A 21,141-nucleotide genomic window follows, 5' to 3' on the forward strand; every position below is an offset into this window, starting at 1 on the left:
GGAGTATTTGTGGCCCCCCAGGCGGACGGAATATCAAATGAAAGCGCTCGGTTTGACCTTTACCGGGTGGAGCAGAGCCTGGGCCGGGAAGGCAAATGGCTAGAAATACTAATGTAATTACAATCAGATGACAGTCCCCATGGTAACACCAGCAGAGCCTCGGCCCGCCGGCGCCGGACACTCAACGCCGAGGCTTCAGAGGGCCACGCCGACACGGCCCTGCACCAAACACACACATCTCAACAGCGCCTGCGTGAGCTCTATGCATGTTTGTAGAACAATTCAAGGTACGGGGCGTCCAGCCGCCAGACCGATGGGAAAATCCATCACCACGAACACTTTCTGGGACGCTGAATGTCCAATGGCGGGCTTCCCCGACGGGAGGGAGGACAAGGATCTAAAGCAGAGCTGGAGAACTTGTCCTCGAAGCAGCCGCTGTTTGACTGCTTCGCACGGCGTGCAGTCATCAACACGGCCGCTCCAGAGCGAGATCACCCTCACACGGTAGCGTATGGCTGCCGAGGTCCGTCACCGGCCGCCGCCGGCTCGGAGGAGAGGACGCCGCCGCGCCTCTACACGCTGGACACACACGTGAAAACATCTGGACTGACAAGCGTGTCCTCGTGAGATCACGAGTCCACCTGTAATCTAGATCTAGATTGTGCATCTTCTGCAAAGAGGTGCGGACAAACACGGCCGCGGACAAAGCCACAGGAATCTGAGTGGAAAGTAAAGAACGTGGAGATGTGAGGGACGAAATGGTGGCGATCTGGTCGGCGGTGGTTTCCATAGAGGAACGGGCGCCGACGTGTTGACCCGCTCCTCCACGGATCGATGTATTTGTCATTGTTGGCGTCCTCGGTGCCTCTTTCTGTTGGTCCCAGCGTGGAGGGTTCTTTGCTGGGCCAGAAACAGGTCCTCCAGAGCAGAGAAGCTCAGAGCTCCAGTTTGTGGAGGTCAGTGGGCCATCAGAGAGGGAGGGAAAAAGGACAGCGGTATCAGCATAGGATGCAGGGCTGGAGTGGGAAGGAGAATCTCCAGTGGCCCTGGAGGAATAAATTCTGTCTGAAATGGAATTTGCATCAGGAGAGCATCGGCTCGCGGGTGAGTCAATTCTCCTCCTCAAAGTGGGTGTAGCCTTGATTCCTGCCTCGTCTCTTGCTGCAGCTCCCGGCCTGCAGGACCAATCTCAAACAGAGCGTCCGCGGAGGGTCGAGGAGACAAACCCTGCGTGAAGTCCACAGGAGGTCCCGCTCTTGTTCCAGACGGCGCTGCAGACCGTGGATCGGACATCAGGTCCAAACCGTGGTAGTAGCGCCAGGTTTCAATGACCTTCGCTGGGTCGGGGATTTGGTGTAATTCCCCTACGACTAAAGCAAAAGCAATGCGAGATGAGGCACGTCGGTGGACCTAAACAACAGATGGCGGCGGGGCTTTCTTAATTCCTGATTACCGTAAGTATTAATGTAGCCATTCGGCGTCGGGCCCAATGACGATTGCTCTCGGTGATAAATGATCATGGGTCACTCATAGAAACCGTGAATGGAGCGCGGCCAATCACCGCTCCATCTTCAAACTTCCTGCGGCCGATGACGGGGCAGTGAATCTGAAGTGCTTCATCCTGGTTACTTTAGATACAAGGCATCACTGGGTCCTGCGATGGTAAGACTCCCATCTGTACATCGCAGACACGGCGGGCGGATCCGCGAGCGGGACGGACCTTCGGAGGCCCATCCTTCTGAAGGAGGCCTCAGAGCAGGAACCTGAGAGTCCTGTGCAAGGACTCCGACCTCAGCTCGCATTTGGAGCTTTGACTGCCCGCTACACATCATCCAGATCATCCAGAAGGATGAGGCTGGCTCTCCTTGGGTTTTTGTGTGCTGGTGGTGAATCGCACCGTCCCTCCCCTGTGGACACAGCCCTTGGCAAACACCTCCCTCAAACACCGGCGCTACTAAAAGCAGTACCTACAGGATAACTTCATGCAATCACATTTCCTCCTCTCAACACACCCTTAAGCCTCTAAAAAGTCTTAACAGCTTCAGGGCAGATTATTGTCAGTGTGTTTTATCTTCAGCGGCTTCTGTGGACATGAACTTGCAAGGGGATTGGAGACAAACCCATTCCTCAGTTGGACTCTTGGTTTCATCTCCAGGACAAACTTTGTGTCCATTCTGTCCATTCATGCAGAGGCTTGAAGGCTAACCGCACGATTCACCTCGCCCGTTCCATGACACTGCAATCACTTCCTTTCGTTGGCCTGCATTTGTGCGTCATTGGTATATTTTTACCGGCATCTGAAGGCGTCACTTCATCGGGGTTCGTCGACACTCTCCGCTATAAAACCAATCTTAGCTGAGACTCGTCTGAGCGCAGGGGTTGTTTCTGGACCGACCGAGCCGAGCAGACGTGGAGCGGTGACGAAGATGACGAAGATGACGAAGAGGAGGAGGGATGACGAAGATGAGGAGGGATGACGGAGCTGAGAGCAAATTTCATGACATGATTCAAATGTCAATACACTGAAAGAGTGTCGTCACGGTCCAGTGCAGATTCTGCACCATATCTGCACTGGAAGCAGTGAATTTTCTGAAGAGACCGGCTTCCTCCATTTGGATCCCATGTGTTCTGCTTGCAATGCTGCAAGCTTCTCCACAATGCCCATTTACCCCCCCCCCCCCCCCGCAGCGCGTGAAGACCACGGGCCAGGCTCCATTTGAAAGCACAACGCATTCAGCCATATTGATATGTAAATTGGCCAGCGACGTCAATTGAATAGCCCTGGGCCGACTCTCCGGGCCGTTGTCGACGGGAGTTGGACTTGTCCCGGAGGTCCTGGTTTCCAGCCTTTCTTTCCTCCTTCTCAGAGGTACGGCCGCCCGGCTCAGCCAAACACCAGCACTCTGGAACTATCTCCTGCTTCCACTATGCAAAGCTCCTCCCTCATCGACCTGAGCGCCTCCATCCAGCGGGACCCTCGTCCTGAACCTTGGCGTCCGGACGGGACCTGAACTTTATTGTGAAAGGGTCAAAACTAATTGAAGAATTTTTTTGTTACTTTTGTTTTTTGTTTCACCAAAGTGTGTCCTTCCTCTTGATAAAGTGATAAATAAGATTGAGTAAACTGGAAGAGCCGAGATAACACTATTGATTATCCTTCTCGGCGCCCCTTGACAGACGTCGATGTGTTGTCAGCAAAGGCAGTCCTGTCAGGCGTCTCCGGACCGGATCCCGACACCAGGGTTCCGGTTCTGCTATGGACACGACCGGCGTCTGAGACGTCGGGCCAATAAGAGTGAGGGAAGCCGAGGCCCAATCAGCATACGGGCCAGAGGATGGACGCCTCTCTCCGGCGCAGACGCGTCACAGGCGTTGGGTTTCATCATTTCCAGCAAACCCCCGCAGCTGCCATCCAATCCTCTGGGCCACCGCAGCCACGTGGTGCTTTCCAGCGGCCCGGACCCAACACGCCCCGCTCCACGGCCGCCTCTGATTGGCGGCTTACTGGCAAAGCCATTAAAAGTGCCAGTGCGTGGCAGGGAGCCAGCAGGATCCGCAGAATGAAATGAAACCTGAGCTCGGGCTGATTCGCCCGGTTGCCGGGATACCACAACAATGCATCGAAGCGGCGTATTGTAAACCCGATCCCTTACATTGTGACGCCGGAGCGCCGGAGGCTGTCGAAGGTTTGTCACTTTTCTCTGACGGACGGCTTTGACCTTCGCTGGCCTTCGCTCGGGCGCCAAACACATCCGGCCGGAGGCGGCGCGGCCGAAGCCGCCTCCAGCTCCGAGGCAACGGAAATGGCTCCTTCCGCATTTTCAATTTAAGTGCGAGTCTTAATAATAATAATAACACATTTGATTTTGTAAATAATCTCCATTGATCTCAGAGCGAGGCGGCACGTTCCTTGTTTGCACTCCCTGCCTACCACAGACAGACCTTGACACAACATTCTTGCACTCCTGTCAAACCGCTCGGCGGCCTCTTCAATGGTTTCTGCAACCTTGCGCGGCGCCGCTCCTTCCCTGCACGAAGCACTGGCAACGCTGAGTGAGAGACGGCTTCCCAGGCGGCGGCGGGCGAATGCAGCCGTTTCAAAGGATGGCCACGGAAAAGAGGCGACTCCTCATCCTGGTATGAAGAGGCCCGTGTATTTCACAGGAAAGGTGGCGTCGTCTGGAGCGTGAGGGGGAACAGCTGGCCGGGCGGAGCGGCCCAGCTGCACGTCACGCAGGAAGGATAGCGAAAAAGTTTGGGGTTGGATTCCCAAGGAAGCCATCTGTTGTGCCAACATGTGCTGGAATCTGTGGCTGAATCCCTCCGCTCCTCTTCCCCTCCCACCCCGCGAGTCAGGCTTCAAAACCTGCAAGTAAAAGCCCCGACATGCAAAGTATACGGACGGGAAAATTGGACATGTGATCGACAAAACCCCGCTTGGAAAAGTCCCTTGGGAAAATGACAACCCTTAATTGTCAGTGGAGATATTGAGCTGGGATTCATTTGGCGCGATTATTCTGTTATCTGCAGCCTCGGAGGAGATGGTTGCTGCCAACACACACACAGTCCGATGCTGTCCAACGTCCGGCCAGACTCTCCATCGGCTTCACGAGACCACGGAGAGTCCCGGGCAGCAGCAGCAGCAGCAACAGCAGAGACAACAACAACAACAACAACAACAACAGAGACAACACCGCTCAGTTCCTGATTGGTCTTGTTTCACCTGGAAGCTGGAGCTGATGAACCCAAGCGAAGCGTCCAGCTGAGCCGGGGTGCATGCGCGCGTGTGTGTGTGTGTGTGTGTGTGTGTGTGTGCGTGCATGCGTGCGTCACTGCGTTCACATCAATTGATTTCAATGCCGTTGCAAACAATGCAGTTATGAGATTGCTGGAAACTGAAAGAGGTGCTCCAGGCCGCCGTCCATCAGGCATTCGTCTGAGGGCTCCCTGCACTGTCAGCCATGACCTTGAGGGACATTTCTGTGGCTCTTGGTATTCTTTCTTCATCCCACGCCGGCCGAGGGCTGTTACATAGGCGAGACAGGAAGTGTGTCAGGTATAAGGCGGCTGTGGTTTCAGGGAGAAGAACCCTGCCACAGTGTTCGCTAGCTTGACGCAAAAACCACGGTCTGAAGCGTCAATCAGTCATATAAGCGTCCCAGAGTGGAGCCCGATGAGACGCCGAGGAAAAAAAAATCCAGTTTTTGAGCAAACGTTAAACGGACAACAAGGGAAACGACACGCTCCAGCCCTGCCGTCCTGCCGGCCTGGAGGGGCGGAGGTCCGCGTCGCTGCATCCACGTGACAGAGCTCAGGGACCCGGGTCCATCAGCCCACCGGCAGGAGGGCGTGGAGGAGGAGGTGTCAGCCGTCTGCATGGGCCAAAGAAAGACCAAGAAAGATCAGAGCTGCAACCCGGGACAGACAAAACCTTTCTAGCCAAACGGTACAAATGGAAATCTGATCGGGCCCAAAACCTCTGTCCGTATACATCGCCTCGGACGAGAAGAACACCGGGAATGTCATCTCCATTCATGTAGAAAAAAGCCCACCACATCTGGGTTATTGAAGAGGACGGCTCTTTGCACCTGAGCTGTTCGAAGAACGCCGGCACTTGTTAACAGATTCACGGCCTCCATGAGCGTTTGGTTGGAAAGCCTAGTTAGCCGCGGAATCCGGTTTAATACACCGGCATGTGCTTTGGTCCTGAGGGATGAAGCGGAGGATTTGATGAACTGCACTGCGTTTGGGCTTCCGTCAGGAAAGCTGATCTCACAGGCGGCAGATCATGTGGTCCTGCCAAGCCGCCATTAACGTCAGCACTGGCAAATTCATTTACTGCTGTTCATGCACTTCAAAAGTAACGCGCTGCATAAGGTTTGAGCAGGAAGCGATCCTGGTAGTCCAGGTAGTCCTGGTAGTCCTGAAAGTCCTGACAGTCCTGGTAGTCCTGGTAGTCCTGGCAGTCCTGGTAGTCCTGGTAGTCCTGGTAGTCCTGAAGCAGCCCCGATTGTCCGACTGACAGAAAATCCAGCTGAAATGTCAGCACCCCCCCTCCAGCTGCTCAGATTGAAAGCGCCTCGGCTTCCTCTCGGCTCCACTGACACAGGAGGACATTTTGACAGTTCACGGATGCCGTGTGAAAGCCTGTGAGCGTCCTGGAATAAGATGATGCAGGGATGACGTGAGATAGATTAACCTCACTTTGTTTTGGGGGAGCGGCTCCGACTCACGTGTGATAAATGACTGACCCCAGAGCTGATCCAGAAGATGTTAAAAAGGAGAACGCTAATGAAATCGCTCTCATCATTATTCTTTAATCTGATAAGGAACTCGCACTCGCGGCAGCACAACGCCGCGTGACCTGCTCCCTGGATTCCCAGGGACGATATGAATGAATCCAAATGACACGGCAGAGGAAGCGTGCGAGCTGTGGAGCCAAAACCAGCGGTGATGCAAATATGTGTCACTGCATCCGGCCATCCGCCGGCGTTCCTCCACTGTCCCGGGATCAGAATATGCCCGGAATGCAAAAACCTTTGAGAGCTTTCTAGAACAACCGGCATGCTGTGAGCTCAGAAGGACAGCGGCGTCTGGAAGGTCTAGATTTTGACGCCGGTCCGAATATGTGAACTTTAAGGAGCGCCAGCCCGAGAGGATTGTCTCCGCTAGCGGAGCAGCGGCGAGCACAACACCAGGAGACGAGGGCTGCGCTGTGCCGACACACACAGGCATCGGCTGGATGAATTCCACCTGATGCCCGACAATTTCCTCTCCTCCTCTGGGAGGAGGGTCTGGCCCTTCCTGCCCGTCATCAAAAATCAAATGCGCCAAATAAAAGAGAAAAAAGCCGGGTATCCCTCTGCCTCGGCTCGGTCGCGTCTCACCCGACGCCGCCGGATTCGGATGGCGTCAACTTGCCGAAACATAAATTTGATTAGAGCTGTCAAAACTGGCCGTAAATGACGCCGGGCGGAACGATTAATCATAAAAACAGCGATCTGGGTTTATAACTGTGAAATGTAATAGTCGACTCCATGATTTCATCAGCGGCATGGTTTTTATCAGCAGCATCAGAGCCGCTGCTCCCTCCTCCCTCAGAGGACGGAGCGCGGCTGTCAGATGGACAGTCGCCATGACGGCGAGGCGACCAAACTGTGTCAAAGTCTGAGCGCGGCGGGGAAACGCCACAAATTCCAATCATCATTCGGAGTAAAAGCGGGGCCGCTCTCGGATGGAGCCGCTCTCGGATGGAGCCGCTCTCGGATGGAGCCGCAAGGGCTGGAAAGAGTCGGGATAAAATGTGTCTGAATTGAGCAGGGGGAGGATCCGGACCACAATCTCAGGACAGAAAATCATGACTCATTTCACCCGGCGGCTCCCAAATTATCGTCCGTTATTCTTCCGGAAGCCACACAGGTTTGAAGACATCCGAGGACTGTATCCGTGTCCTTCAAGGACCCGCTGAGGTTACTCCCAGGGCTTCGGGGCGCATCAGGCCTTGCGTTTCAACCAAAAATGATTCGGAATTTCAGAGCGTCGGTCACCGGCTCGCCACAACTTTCTAGTTCCTTCTTTTTGGTCAAGGTTATCCTTCCCGTCTTCACTTTGACCTACTTTCCTTTTAATCAGCCAAAGTGAGGCGGTGTCTCCTGGCGTGAGGCGGCTGCTGTCAGCCTTGTGTGTGAGCTGCTGCTGCAGGAACATGCAGAGGCAGGTATGTGGGGCATCCGCTGGCGCGGCCTGCCGCCGTGATATATCGCACTCCGACGCGTCGGCTTAGTTTTTATTGTCGCCGCTTCATCGCAGTCGCACAAGACACACATCCAGAGACGGCCGGGGCGTGGACTTGTGTCTTTGGGGGTTTGAGCAGCAAAGAAGGGATTCAACAATGCAACCCAAAGCACGGCGGCATGTCCCACACGTGTCGCCGACCGGGCCCCCGAGCGGTGGACGGCGCCGTCCGGGGACGCCGGGCGCCGCCGGGCTGCATGTGTGCACGTGGAGCTGCTCGCCGGTCCAGGCCCGGCGGGGCGAGGGGATGCAGCGGAGGTAGCTGAGACACCGGTGTCGTGTCCGTGCCCGGATGTTGTGAGTGCAGTGGTGACTCCACGTTCCAAGATTTAAATCCTCTCCTGGGACACTCTGTCTTCCCGCCTTGCAGCACCGGCCAGATCCTGCCTGCGGCCCTGGGACGGACACGGCTTGCACCGGCTTCAACTACAACGTGTCACGGATGCCGGGAACATCTGTGCTAAGCTGGATAATCTCAGTGATTTGATTTTGTTTGACGCCGGCCCAAATAACGCCCGTCCGACCGTCACAGGTGGGCTCCGACGCCGAATGTGCTTACGGTCCCTGGAGACACGGTCCACCCCTGAGTGTTCTGCTGAGCACATTACAGCTCTAAATGTAAATATTATTCTAGGTGCCAATTCAAGCCCGCCCGCCGTGGGGTTCCAAACCCCGGGACCTGCTCCCGCGGTCAACGGGAGCCGGGCCGTTCATCACGACAGCAGAGAGTTCTATGGCAATGTTCACGTTCATATTTATAACAATGTTTACACTCTTCTACCAGCACACATCCCAATGCACTGCGGACAGCAACGCTGTCACCGTGAAGGGAAACTCCTTTCTACACTGTACATGTGACAATAAACGCTTTGAATCGTGAACCTTGTTCCAACTTCAAACCAACCCTGTCCGGGGCGTCCACCATCCTGGCGTACTTTCCAGACCAGCAGGAGAACTCAGTTTGACCGGCAGGTCGCCATTTCAGTTCATTCCCTGAGCGATTCACTCTCCGCTCGCTCACTCTCCGGCGGCTGCTTGAGAACCTCAGGCCAAAACAGGCCGTTCACAGTTGAAGGTTCCGTGAAAACATGCGCTTTGAGCAGGCAAAGCTATCAAGGAACCGTGAACGGAGCGAGGCTAATCATGGTCACACAGGGACGGCCGCTGCTCCAAGACCAAAGGCTAGAGAAGCAGCGGCGGCACGTGCTTTTTTTGCAGTTTTAATTATTCGCACAGACTTAATAGGCGACATCCACTCGACAGCTTTACTGGAAAAACTATGATTTTAATTGAAATGTTGACATTGCGGCGGCGGTACATTATAATTACTTGGCACTCCAGAAGTGGAGCAGATAAGAAAGGGAGACGGCGGCAGCGAGTCTAATGAGGCCGAGGCTTCACGCTGGCCTGAGCTGCCTCTGCGTGCACGCAGACCTGCCGGGTTTGTCTAGATGGAACGCAAAATGTTTTGTTGACGTTTGTCCCGGAGCCTGTCGGTAGGAGCGGGACGAAAGGCCACGGAGCCCCCCCACCCCCCCTCCGCCTGCTGAGTCACCGTGACCAACCCTCGGAGAAAAAAAAAAAAAGTAATTTACCCGAGGTCCTCCTCAGACATAAATCTGCCGAGAAGCGGTGCTGGAAATGCGGGCGAGTTGGGCTCTCTAACTAATCCTTCCCTCCCCGTCCGCTACCTCTTACGGCGTGTGCCGGCGGAGACGCGCTTGCGAAAATCCACGGCTCACTGATTGGATGCTTCCATGCATGTCTTGTCTTCATTACCTTCCTCCTGCTCTGATTAATGAGGCGAGGATGTCATACCACTGCTGCTGCCTGTCAGCACAAGTGCATCGCTGAAATGATGAAATGCATCGTTTGCTTTGGTACATTAATCTGACAGTTCATCTTGTAAATATTTCGCTAAACCCAATCCCTGGCGATCAGCGGAGCGGCCAAACATCGAAGGGCGCCGCGTTCCCAGCGTCTGAGCGCCGGCCGCATCCCGCCTGCAGCGGCTGATGCTGTCGCCCGAGCTGAGCTGCTGAGCTGCTGAGCTGCTGAGCTGCTAAGCTACGTAGCGTAGAGCTCGCCGCTACATTCAACCTTCGTTTACTCGGGGTCACAATATGAGCCGCCGTGTCACCTTTGAGGTTGGCGTTTCAATGGTCGCAGCGGAAGTACACTTTAACATCCACACGGTGGAGATTTGAGCAAGGCTACGTGCGCGGTGGCGATCAGTCCACCCAAACAAACGGGCCGAGCCGTCTTAATGAAGCATTGCGCCGGGGTAAGAGGCGCTCTGCCGCCATCTTGCTCTGCGTCATGAAAATGAAGAGCGTCCATTACAAGGAGCGCCGCAATCAGTGTCTGTCAAAATAAACACCGTGAGATTTTTTCCAAGCGATGCTTCTTAGCACAAACAGCCAAGAGTAAAAGGTAAAGAGGGAAGCGGCGGAGGCGGCGGGTCCGGTGGCCTCACAGGGAAGACGGACCAGCGCCGGGGCGTCCAGACGGGCGGCAGCGATGCCACACGAGGAGGCCGTGCAGGAGGACCGGCGGGGGCTGCAAATCAGACGCGTCAACACCGGCTCCCGTTTCCTTCGGAGATGCCGGACAGAGTGAGACGACGCTTCTTAATACCATAAAGAAGCGCCTTCTGACACCATAAAGCTGACAAATAAGACCTTTTCATTGCTTTAATGCCATTTCACAATCAAAGGGCCTCGTGTTTGGAGATGCTTTCCCATCCGTTTAGAAGCACATCCACCAAACCACCGATAGCCATGTCAACTATAAATGTCACCGTCTGAGAACTGCATGCGCTCGTCACAAATCCCATTTATGCTCGCCATCTTAAGTATTTGACGGCCACAAAGACACAATCTAAAGACACGTGGTTTTTAACGGGCCACACGAGGAGGACCCGCCTCCATTTTTCCGCATTACAAATGTAAGGTGGCTGCGGACCCTGCCGAGGCCACTTCACGGTTTTAAATGGAGCGCAGCTGATCTCCAGTCACAACAACGGCTCCTCCAACACAAATCTGACGAACGTTCCCATTCGACCAGCTTTAAGAAACACTTTCCACGCCTGCTGCCCGCTTCCACTCTCAAGCCAGGGTGTCTTACAAAACAGCTCATTCAACTTGAAGTCAAATACAGAGAACGAGGATTAGCTGGCAGGTGTTATCAGGAATTTCCCAGCCAACCAAAGACCCTCCCCGCTCAAAGGAGAGGACAGACAACCTGCATGGACCAACTCAACAGCCAGTTATATTTACGCACACCCACGCACACACACACACACACACACACACAACTGTGGACTTTAGCAGAGCTGGACTTGTCACTTCATGCATTGTGTCTATTTCCATCTTTCCTCTCCAGTTGTGATTGGTATGAGCAGCCAGGCTCCAGCCGAGGGTTCGCCGACACAGCTCACTGTGCAACCATGCGTTACACCATTATTTTGCTTCCTCCGCCATATTTGATATGAGACTCCCGTCTTCGTACTTTATTGGTCTCATCATTTCGGTAAAAGTTCTTCTCGGTTTTGTCCGTCAGAACTGGAGCATCTTTTGTCGTCCTGGTCTAATCTGGTTTCCTGGCGGGGGAGAAAACCCTCCGTTTACCTCGGTGAAAGTGCTTCACCACTTAAATCCTCCACAGTGATGGTCCTTCCTCCGCCGCACAGTTCCTGCTTGGGACGCCGCTGGTGAAAAGTCCCTTCTTCACCGCGAAAAGACACGTGAGATTATCCACTGTGGGAGGTGTCGTCTAAACCGTACTCCGGACACAACTAGGCCACTTTATAAGAACTAGTGAGAAAAGCAGGGGTTGCAATCATGGATCAGAGATCCAAACTCCGCATCCTCGTCACACCAAACTGGTTTTCCATCTTTCTGACGTTTGTGCACCGATCTCACGCCCCGGGGAAGGCACGTTCTCCGACGGGTACAGAATCAAAGGGACGAAACAAAGATCTCCTCCCGATGTCCTCCTTTCCCGAGGGACCCGGCTCACTCAGCTCCAACCGGAGTCGTGGTGGATCTGAGGTGGGATTTAAGGACGCGTGGGTGCAGCACATGGGTACTGCAAACACTGACGTCGGGCTTTTGCGCAACATTGTGGAGGGTCATGAAATATCTCGCTTAAGTTATCTTTGAGGTCGGGGTGTCAAACAAACCTGCACCCGCCTCCTCCCGGTGGGGAGGAACGAAGGATGACGTGACTCGACACCAATGGCGTGAGATGAAGAGCGGCCCGAAAGCAGGCCGAGACCCGGCGCTCCGGCCGCCGTGTCCACAGATTCACTAAGTAACTTGACGGTGACCGTCCTGACAGCCGGTGACCCCGATTCTGTCAGTTGTGCATATTCATTAGGTAATTTGGAGCTTTGCAGGAATTAGGCCATGACAAGGCAGTCTGTTCAGCATCCTTCACTGGCGTCCCCCTCCCCCTGCTCTCCTACTGCAGCTACAGGCGCCGCCTCTCACATATGAAATTTAGAAAGTAATTACAAATGCAGAGCAAATCGAGTCTCACTATTAAAACCCATTTTAATCTTGCGATTCCCAATGGCGGCTCTGATTGAACAGTAAACTCACACAGCCATGCAGAAGTCAAAATGTCCCCCAGACCACTGGAGACAGCGCGTCTGCTGGGAAACGTCCCAGGAAAAACTGACAAAAATCATTCAGGAGCACGGGCTGTTTGGTTTTTTTCTGTTGTTTTGTTTTTGGTTGTTTTTTTGTTTTTTTCAAAAAAGCATTTTTATCTCCCGGTCAATCTGCTGCCTCCCCACGGGGAGACCGGATGTCAGGAAAGTGACCTTCAACTTCACCGGCTGAATACAAAGTTGGGTATCAGAGCCCGGCATCGAGCGCCAAAGACATCCAGCAGCCCGACGCCGCGAGGAAGGAGCGGGAAACATGAGCTCATCCGGTCACCAGAGATCCCAAAGCGCTTTTATCAAAGTTCAATAATTGATAACAGCGGGGCGAGGAACATCTCAGTGTTAGGCGTCTGGTCTGGTCTCACCCAGGAGCCGTGGAAGCTGCTTGGACAGGGCAAACATCTGACCCTCAGAAGCTCCGCCCCTCCTTCCAGGTCCGGAGCTCACGCCGGAGAATTTGCATACTGAGAGTATGTTGACAGAGCCGGCCGGCGTCAGAGGCCCCGGGGGCCACTGGAAACGGCCACGGGCCTGTTGGACCTGCTCAAATGTGCAAAGATGGCCGATCGAAAGTGTTTCCCTCCAGGAGTCGGCGCCGCTCGATCGTCCAGACCCGCCGTCACGTTCTAACGGCTCGTCCGTGCCGAGGGCCACCGAAACGTCAGCGCATTTCCCGTTCGTAAGCCGAGCGGCCGCGTCCGTCCCGTCCGTGTCATTCCCAGTCCGCGAGCTAGCCGAGAGCTCGAGCTGAAGACGCTGCTCCGAGAACGGCGGGATAGCGAATGTCGTGGCGTTCCCGCCACAGTCGCCGCAGTCAGGCTAGAAGAGACGCCACGCGGAGGTTTGGATCAACATCTGGAGTTGGCCGGAACGTTCCACCGTTAACACACTCAATCCCCTTCAACCGGACTGACACCAGTGCACGGCGCCGAGCCGGCGTTGGAACATAACGTGGAGCCCGTGTTCAAGGAATGTGAACACCGAGAAGATAAAATGAAATAAACATGTAACGGCAAAGCTATGCGCTGGCCAAGGTTCAACTGAGGTCCAGTCGTTGATACGGAGGATTGACAGAATCCTCCTTCTTCAGATTCCTGTTCCACCACAAGGAAATCAAGAAATGTGTTACACCTCTGTTTCTTTGAGTACAAACCAGAACGGGACGGCTCTCATTTTCAGCCAAATAACAAAAACCTCGGCCTCAGAAAGACTGACGTAAGAGGTGCTTGTGAGCGTCCTCACACTGACCCAGGGACCTCGCCGGGACATATCGCTTGTGCAAATAAGATATTGACAGGACTCTCGTTGCAACATGCTAGGTGAGTTTGACCCCAATGCACCAAGACAGCGTGACGGCCATCAACCTAATTATGGGAACGAGGAGGGCCCGGGCTCGGCCTCGAAAACACACCGCCGCGACCAACGAGACAAGTTTGCTTGGAGGAGGGTTGGGCCTCCGGAGCCTCCCGGGCCCCTGGAGCCCCTGGAGCCCCTGGAGCCCCGGGGCTTTGAGCGCCCTGCTACGCCCCGGCCCAGGGAAAGAAATCAGGCCGCACCGCAAACAAAACCAGAAAAGCCAGAGGACGGCGGGCTTCGCGAGCAGTCAGCGGAATCAACTTAATGGCCTCGGTCCGGACGCCGCTCCTCTGATACGGCCCCTTCACACTGGATTAGATGATTTGATGGCGAAAGCCTCTGCGGCGTGGAAGAAGGAAGGGCAGGGCGTCTCACCAGAGATCATTTGACCGACTACCCTGGTAAAGAATACACCCTTCACCTTGGGGTTAACGTTTAACTCGCAGGCTATTTTGCCGACCTTTATCAGTCGCTCAGAAAATGTCCAGAGTGGCCGCGCGCACGGAAACAGCCTCGCCGTCTTCTTAGATTTCAACGTTTGGAGACGGCTGAGCAACATTTGACCGGTGGGACAAACCTACGATCAAACTGCATTTATGTAAAATGAGTGAGAGGAAGAACAGTGAGTACTTTCAACAATATGAATAATCCCCTGCCGGCTCGGACGGCCCGCACTGATAATTTATCAGAAAATACAAGGACGCCGTGTGCAGACCTCTGCCAAGGCCACACACACACACACACACACACACACACACACACACACACACACACACACACACACACACACACACACACACACACACACACACACACACACACACACACACACACACACACACACACACACACACACACACACACACACACACATTAGCTCTGCAATTATATTTCAATCCTTCACAAGAGTCCATTTTGTGGAATGAAGGAAAACCTGGATCTGCCCGAACACCTTAATGGCTCTTCAGCCGTCCTGACCTGGTGTTTGGTGAAAGCTGGCTGATGGTTGTCGCTTCCAGCTGACAGACAAACAAAGTGCACTGAAAACACAACACTGTGGCCGGCTGACGACACATCTACTTCCAGGAGTGGCACGGGTCCGCACGCCTCCGGCCTACATTTCAAAGTGAACTGAGAAAGCTCACTTTAGACCTCCTCTTGGTTGGAGCAGGTTCTGCATCCGACCGCCCCTGGATGGCCACGACCACCAGCACCTGCGGCTCTTCACGAACATTTCAGCGAGTGTACGATAACGTCCGTAGCTGCCGTCAGCGGAATGCACAGTTTAAAGACCTTTCTAGAGGATAAGAGGACCCGCGGGACGTCTTGCTATAGGTCAATAACAGACCATAAAGCGGGGCTGTGAGGCACTGCCTTTGTAAAACTCAAATCCACTAAATGGGTCGTCGTGTAAAAGTGACAACGTCAGGAAAAAGACTGGTTAAGCAGGACGGGACCGTTCTGGTTGGATGGAAAGCGTCCAAGCGGGTCTCGGGCAGGAACACCACTGTGATTTGGACCAATCACGGTGCTGCCTGGGCTTGACAGTCAGTTTTCCTTTTGAAAGCGACTGTACTTTCCAGACCATCCCAAGGAGGACCTTCCAGATGGTTCTTTGGGGAAAAGAAACAAACAAAGCTCAGGTCGGTCCTTCACTGTGTCTTCTATTTGGAATCAAAACACACATTTTGCCCTTTGTATCCGACGACAGTAACACAATGTCCCCTTTACGACCTCCAGGTTTGGCTGTGACACCAGGCAAACATTTTTGGTTACAGCTCGGATTCAAAGCTTTTAAACAGCAACCGAAACAAACAGATAAAATCCCAGCTGCCGAAAGCGTCCACGTCTGACTGCCGCGACAATCTGTGCAACGCCGACCCTTTTGGAGAAGAAATGCGCTACACACCTTCTCAAAATGTTCCCAGGTCCTTTCACGTAGCCTGTTGGCAAAAAAGGTCCTGAATGAGAAGTGTAAATGTGATCTCATTATCTTCCCTGGTGCCACTGTGGGAATACCCAGGCAACTCGCTAATCAGTTCCTGTCTCAATGCCAGGATTGTTTATGGGGGAATGGAATCTCCTTTGGGAATGTCACGGCATCCTGAGGCCTGTGGCTGCACCCGGGCAGCAGGGAGGCCTTTTCACACCAAGCCCACAGAGTCTGCAGCTCTGTGTGTGTGTGTGTGTGTGTGTGTGTGTGTGTGTGTGTGTGTGTGTGGGGAGCCAGAGGTCAGCAGCATTGGCATTATGCATAATTAATGAACATGTAGAAAAGGAACCACAATGAACGCCCCGACCGCTGCACAATGCGGCAGTATGGAGGGCCGGGGTCGGAGGTCATGCCTGGCTTTGTGCGTGGCCGCCGAGGACGGAGACAAACAAGGAGGGCTTTGAGAACGCCAGAGGTTTCATGTACATGACAAGACAACAAAAGAAAGCACTCGCTTGCATAACAGTGTTTACTTTACACGTTTGGCAAACAAAAGTGCAGCGTTAGCATTTAGGACGGCTTCTAGCGCGGATTAGCCACATTCACCGACCCGCTCATCAAGACGGAGGCGGCTTTATGTTCAATCTACTGATTCATCCCCCCGGGGGTGGAACTTTGCATTTCCTACTTCCTCATTTACGTTTGTTTTCATCTGATTGTGCTGTTTTGTGAGCCTGGATTCCTTCCCACACCGAACAGACAGCCCAACCAGGAAATGGACGGCGTCTCCGTGAGGCCTGGAGCCACGTCCGGGTACCGAGGCGGCGCCGCTGAATCTTAGCATTCATTCGGCGAGCCGGTGGACATCCGCGACCGGGGTTCGTACCGCTCCTCCAGCAGGAATCACAAGGCAGCGGCCGAGAGCACTCCCTAGTCCTTCCATCCACGACAGACTCTCCGCCGAGTGGATACGGCGATCGTAAAGGTCAGAGTTCAGGACAGTTTGACAGCCTGATAAGTACATGGGTGGTTCTGTGTGGTGACACCTTCCATTTTGAGTTCACCAGGTTTCCCAAACCTATAATGTATCTGAGTGGGCCTCGATGAAGATGCCGAGCCTGATTTCCAGGAGAGGTACGTCCTCCTTGAACAGGCCGAGAGGACGCAGCCGGAGGTGCACGGGGAAGCAGAAGAACAACGAAGGTCAAACTGTGGACCGGTCGACGGCTAAAGTAAGGTCCGCTCGGGCTCATTCGTGGAGACGGTTCTGGTTTTCAGAGGCCCATCGACTCCCGCCTGACACTGTTTCACCCTTCAAGCCACCGCGAGGCTTTTCCACCGGCCCGTGGCTAGAAGGTCTCAGTGTTCTCGTGTTACCTCTGAGCTGCCGCCATCTGCTCCACCGACCAAACCAAAGGGGAGAGGCCGGTTCATTTAACACGCTTCTGGGCGGTTGGTCTGACGGGCCTGACGGTTTATCTGAGCCAAGTATGCATAAAAGATGACTGGAGTAGTAACTGTATGTAGAACCCAGAGAAATCTGAACAATGACGACCGACCACGCCACATTAGACATTCACAGCCTCGCTGGACATCCACTGGAACCTCCTCAGTCACGGCTAAACACACACACTTAAAAAGCCGGGAGTCTCGAGCCGCACCAGAAGGAGGGCTGGTCCTACGCGGACCATGAGCCGGAGACGTGATACCTGCGAGGTCCCAGAGCGCCGACGGACTCCAGTTATCACTGAGCAGAAGCCAGATGCCACGCTGCTTGAAAAGAGCTTCAGAAAACCCAGCCAGGTCTGGATTCCACGGCAGGTTCTTTCAGAGCGGAAACAGGAACCGCAGGCAGGAAACCCTAGACGCTCTGCTCGGGCTCCTCGGCCAGGATCAAATGAAGAACCGAGCGGCCCGGCGCTCCCTCCGGAGCCGGGCAGAAGACCTCGGACCCCCTCGGCGGGGAAGCCCGCCGCCGCGGCCGGCCGCCGCCACCGAGACTTGGGAGAGTGAAATTGGAGAACGCTGTTTTCCTCTCGCTGCATCCACCTGAGAGCACAGGGCCGACGGGGCCGAGGGGGAGTGGGGAGAAGCTTCCAGAATAAAAGAGGGAGCCGCTCACCAACAGCGTACGTGGTTGCCTGGCGGGGAGTTAATTAACCACGCGCCGCCTCCGACACCGTGACGACCCGCCCATAACAGAGCAGACACGCAGGTCCTCCTGCCCTCGTGGAGAGGCGTGGCGGCCGCCGTCCACGGGCTCATCGCTGGCAGCGGCTCGTCCTGGCGGCCGCCAGATCCTGCTCGTGGGAAAGGGTTGGAAAACACCTTGTCCTCTCCAAAGCACCACGGCGTGAAGCTTCCTCTGGCATGTTACACGCACCGTGAACGCTCCGGGGAGTTTGGAAATGAAAGCTACGTCTCTACGTGTCCGCCACTGGCGGAAGAAGAAGAGGAACGGGAGGAGGAAGGAGGAAGGACACTGCATCACAAAACAGAATCCCGAGGTGCTTCACTGGCCCTTCTCTGAGCAGGACTTCAGCGCCGAGGGACTGCGGCTCAGGAGACCTCCGGACCTCAGAGCCTCTTCTTCTTCTTCCTGGGCAAAGGTGTAACGGCGGCCGCCATCCTCTCCGACCCCATGTCACGGAGGCTTCTGACGACCCGTCCACCATGATGACACTTCCCAGATCTACGACAACGTCCGACCAGGCGACCGAGGTTGGACGACGTGACGTTTGACAGCTGGCGTCTCAGCCGTCTGACAGCGCGGAAACTGAAATCGTCCTTTTGTAGGGATCGTCTCGGTTCAGCCTCCACTTTCTTTATTCACTTTCTTTACGGCCCACTGAGGGTAACTGAGGGTAACCTGCACCTGAGCACCTTCGCCGGAGCAACGTCCCAGCACCGGTCAAAGCTCAGTAACTACGTTGGTGAAGATCAATAAACAAGTCTGCTCCCCCTCTAACCCACAGCCAATCACACGCCACCGATCCAATCGTCCCGGGCCAATCACACGCCCCCGTCCAGCCCTCTTCTCTCCCACCAGGTGACTTCCTGTCCTCTCTCCATCCACAAAGGTCTCCTCCTTCCTCTGGACCTCCTGACAAGTATTCTCCTTCCATCTGCTGACATTTACACAAAGATCAGTGTCAGATGTGACCATGTTCTTTCCCGTGTTTGAGTCGTCGGGACGGACGGACGGAATGAAGGAGATGGTGGACCAGGGTTCTTCTGAGGGACCAGGCTTCTTCTGAGGATCATCTGTGCTATCACACTTCAGCTCCTGTCACAACGCTTCCAGAGGGAAACCTTTCTACCTTCTACATACACACCATGGACACACACCAGCCTGGAAGTAGGCTCACACACACACACACACACACACACACACACACACATGCACGCACGCACACCAAACACTCTCTCTCTCACACACACACTCACACCAAACACTCTCTCTCTCTCTCTCTCTCTCTCTCTCTCTCTCTCTCTCTCTCTCTCTCTCTCTCTCTCTCTCACACACACACACACACACACACACACACACACACACACACACAAGCACTCTCACACGACAACCAAGGAGACACACACACAGAAACACACACGCACACACAAACACGCTCGCACCCACACAACCCTAACACACTGACATGCGTTCACTTTCTCTCGCGCTCTCTCTCACACAAACACGCACAGACAGGCACACACACACACACAACCATTCACACACGCTCACATACACACACACACACACACACACACACACACACACACACAATCACAACCAAACGCATTCAGACACAAACACACACACACACTCTCACACACAAACTCACACACAATAACCACTCACACGCGCGCGCGCGCGCACGCACGAGCCCAGTGTTGTGGCCGGTGAGCGGCTCCGGCTCGCGCGCCTTCGACCAAAGTGAGTCCACGCGCCCATCGCGAGGCACGTTCCACGCACCCGCTGCCTGCCCGCGAGCCCACGGTGGCTCCGCCGCTAGCCCGACAGCTAACCCGGCAGCTAACCCGGCAGCTAGCCCCGGCGGGCTCCACCGCTAGCCCGCCTGCTTACCCCGGCGGGCTCCGGCGGGCTCCGGCGGGCTCCGGCCGCCGCCGTTCCGCCGCCCCCACCCCCCTCGTCCCCGGCCGGCAGAGTCTTTGTTGTCGGCGCCGCGGAGCGGAAGGAGCCGGTACTCACAGATGGTCCGCGCCGCCGCGACGGGGCTCCCGGCGGGGCTCCGGGGTCGCGGGCAGCCCGCCCTCGGTCCGCCGTGGCTCGAAGGAAGGGCTCCGTCCTCTCCGGATCCGTCTCTCCCGGGCTTCGGACGCCGTCCGACGAAAGTGTCGGGGAAGCCGTCGGCGGCTCGTCCGCCGTGTGCGAGCGGGCGGGCGGGCGGGCGGAGAGAGAGAGGCGCCGAGCTGAGTGGCCGAGGAGCCGAAGAGCGGCGGAGCGGCGGCGGCTCCTCGCTGGCTCCGCGCTGCCTTCACGGCCGTCGGAAATCCTGCGCACGCCTAATTCGAGAGGCGGCGGCGGCGGCGGCGGCGGTTGGCCGTTCGGGAGCGGTTTCACCCGCCGCGGCGTGGACGTTCAGCCGGGACGGCTTGCTTTCGAGCGGCGCCAACGCGTTTTCCTCACCGCCCGAAACACGGAGGGATTCAATAGAAACACGTCCCCGCATCGCGACCCATGCCGGCCTCCGTGAAATCCAACCGCAGGCGGGACAAGTGAACGCGCCGGGGAGAAGCGCCTCCGGTGCCGCCGGTCATTCACAACCGCGCCTCCTAACGAGTCTCTCTCCTCCTCACGTCTGTGTTCGCCGCACTCGCTTCGACGTGTCGTCGGCGACGACGTTTACCCGCCGCTGCAGCTACTTGTAAACCAAAGGTGTTTTTCTCTCCCCCAGCATTGGGAAACCTTGCCGGCCGGAGGCGAAGTGTGCGCCGCTCAGTGACCGACCGATGCCCGGCCGTCCGGACGACGTGTCACATCTGCATTGAGCTCCAGCGCTCAACCATCTACTTACTTGCGAGTGCTTGAAAACGCTGCGCTGCGGAACGAGTGGACAAACCGGATAAACTGAAAGTAAAGCTCTCTTTCAAAGCGGCCCCGGCTGTCCGGGTGTCTTCGATTCTCTCTCGGCCGCTTTCAAGATGCAGCCGTGGCGCTGGTTGCTCCAGACCTTCTCGGTCGTTCCTGCGGGACCGGAGGGTGAAGAAACATCTCTGGAATGGGGCTGAGCGCCGGGGGCTCGGTCGGTTCGGAGGGACCGCTATATCCTCCACCAGACTGCTAGGAGGTCACGCATCACTGAGGCGACTACCTGTGCGTGTGTGTGTGCGTGTGTGTGTGTGTGTGCGTGTGTGTGTGTGTGTG

General features: G+C 55.4%; 1 protein-coding gene across 3 annotated transcripts in view; it reads right to left on the reverse strand.

Moving 5' to 3' along the window:
• arhgap32b (Rho GTPase activating protein 32b) overlaps nt 1–20,147 on the reverse strand; it is a 72,814-nt gene extending 52,667 nt beyond the window's left edge. For all 3 annotated transcript variants that reach the window (XM_086160173.1, XM_086160172.1, XM_086160171.1), the window contains exon 1: nt 19,966–20,147. The gene's annotated coding sequence lies outside the window, so the exon portion shown is untranslated. The remainder of the gene's footprint in view (nt 1–19,965) is intronic.
• Between the last annotated feature and the right edge of the window lie 994 nt (nt 20,148–21,141).

Source organism: Fistularia commersonii, chromosome 15 (genome assembly GCF_037954325.1).
Source record: "Fistularia commersonii isolate RoL2024-O1a breed Wild chromosome 15, RoL_Fcom_v1.0, whole genome shotgun sequence".
In the NCBI taxonomy this organism is placed as follows: domain Eukaryota; kingdom Metazoa; phylum Chordata; class Actinopteri; order Syngnathiformes; family Fistulariidae; genus Fistularia; species Fistularia commersonii.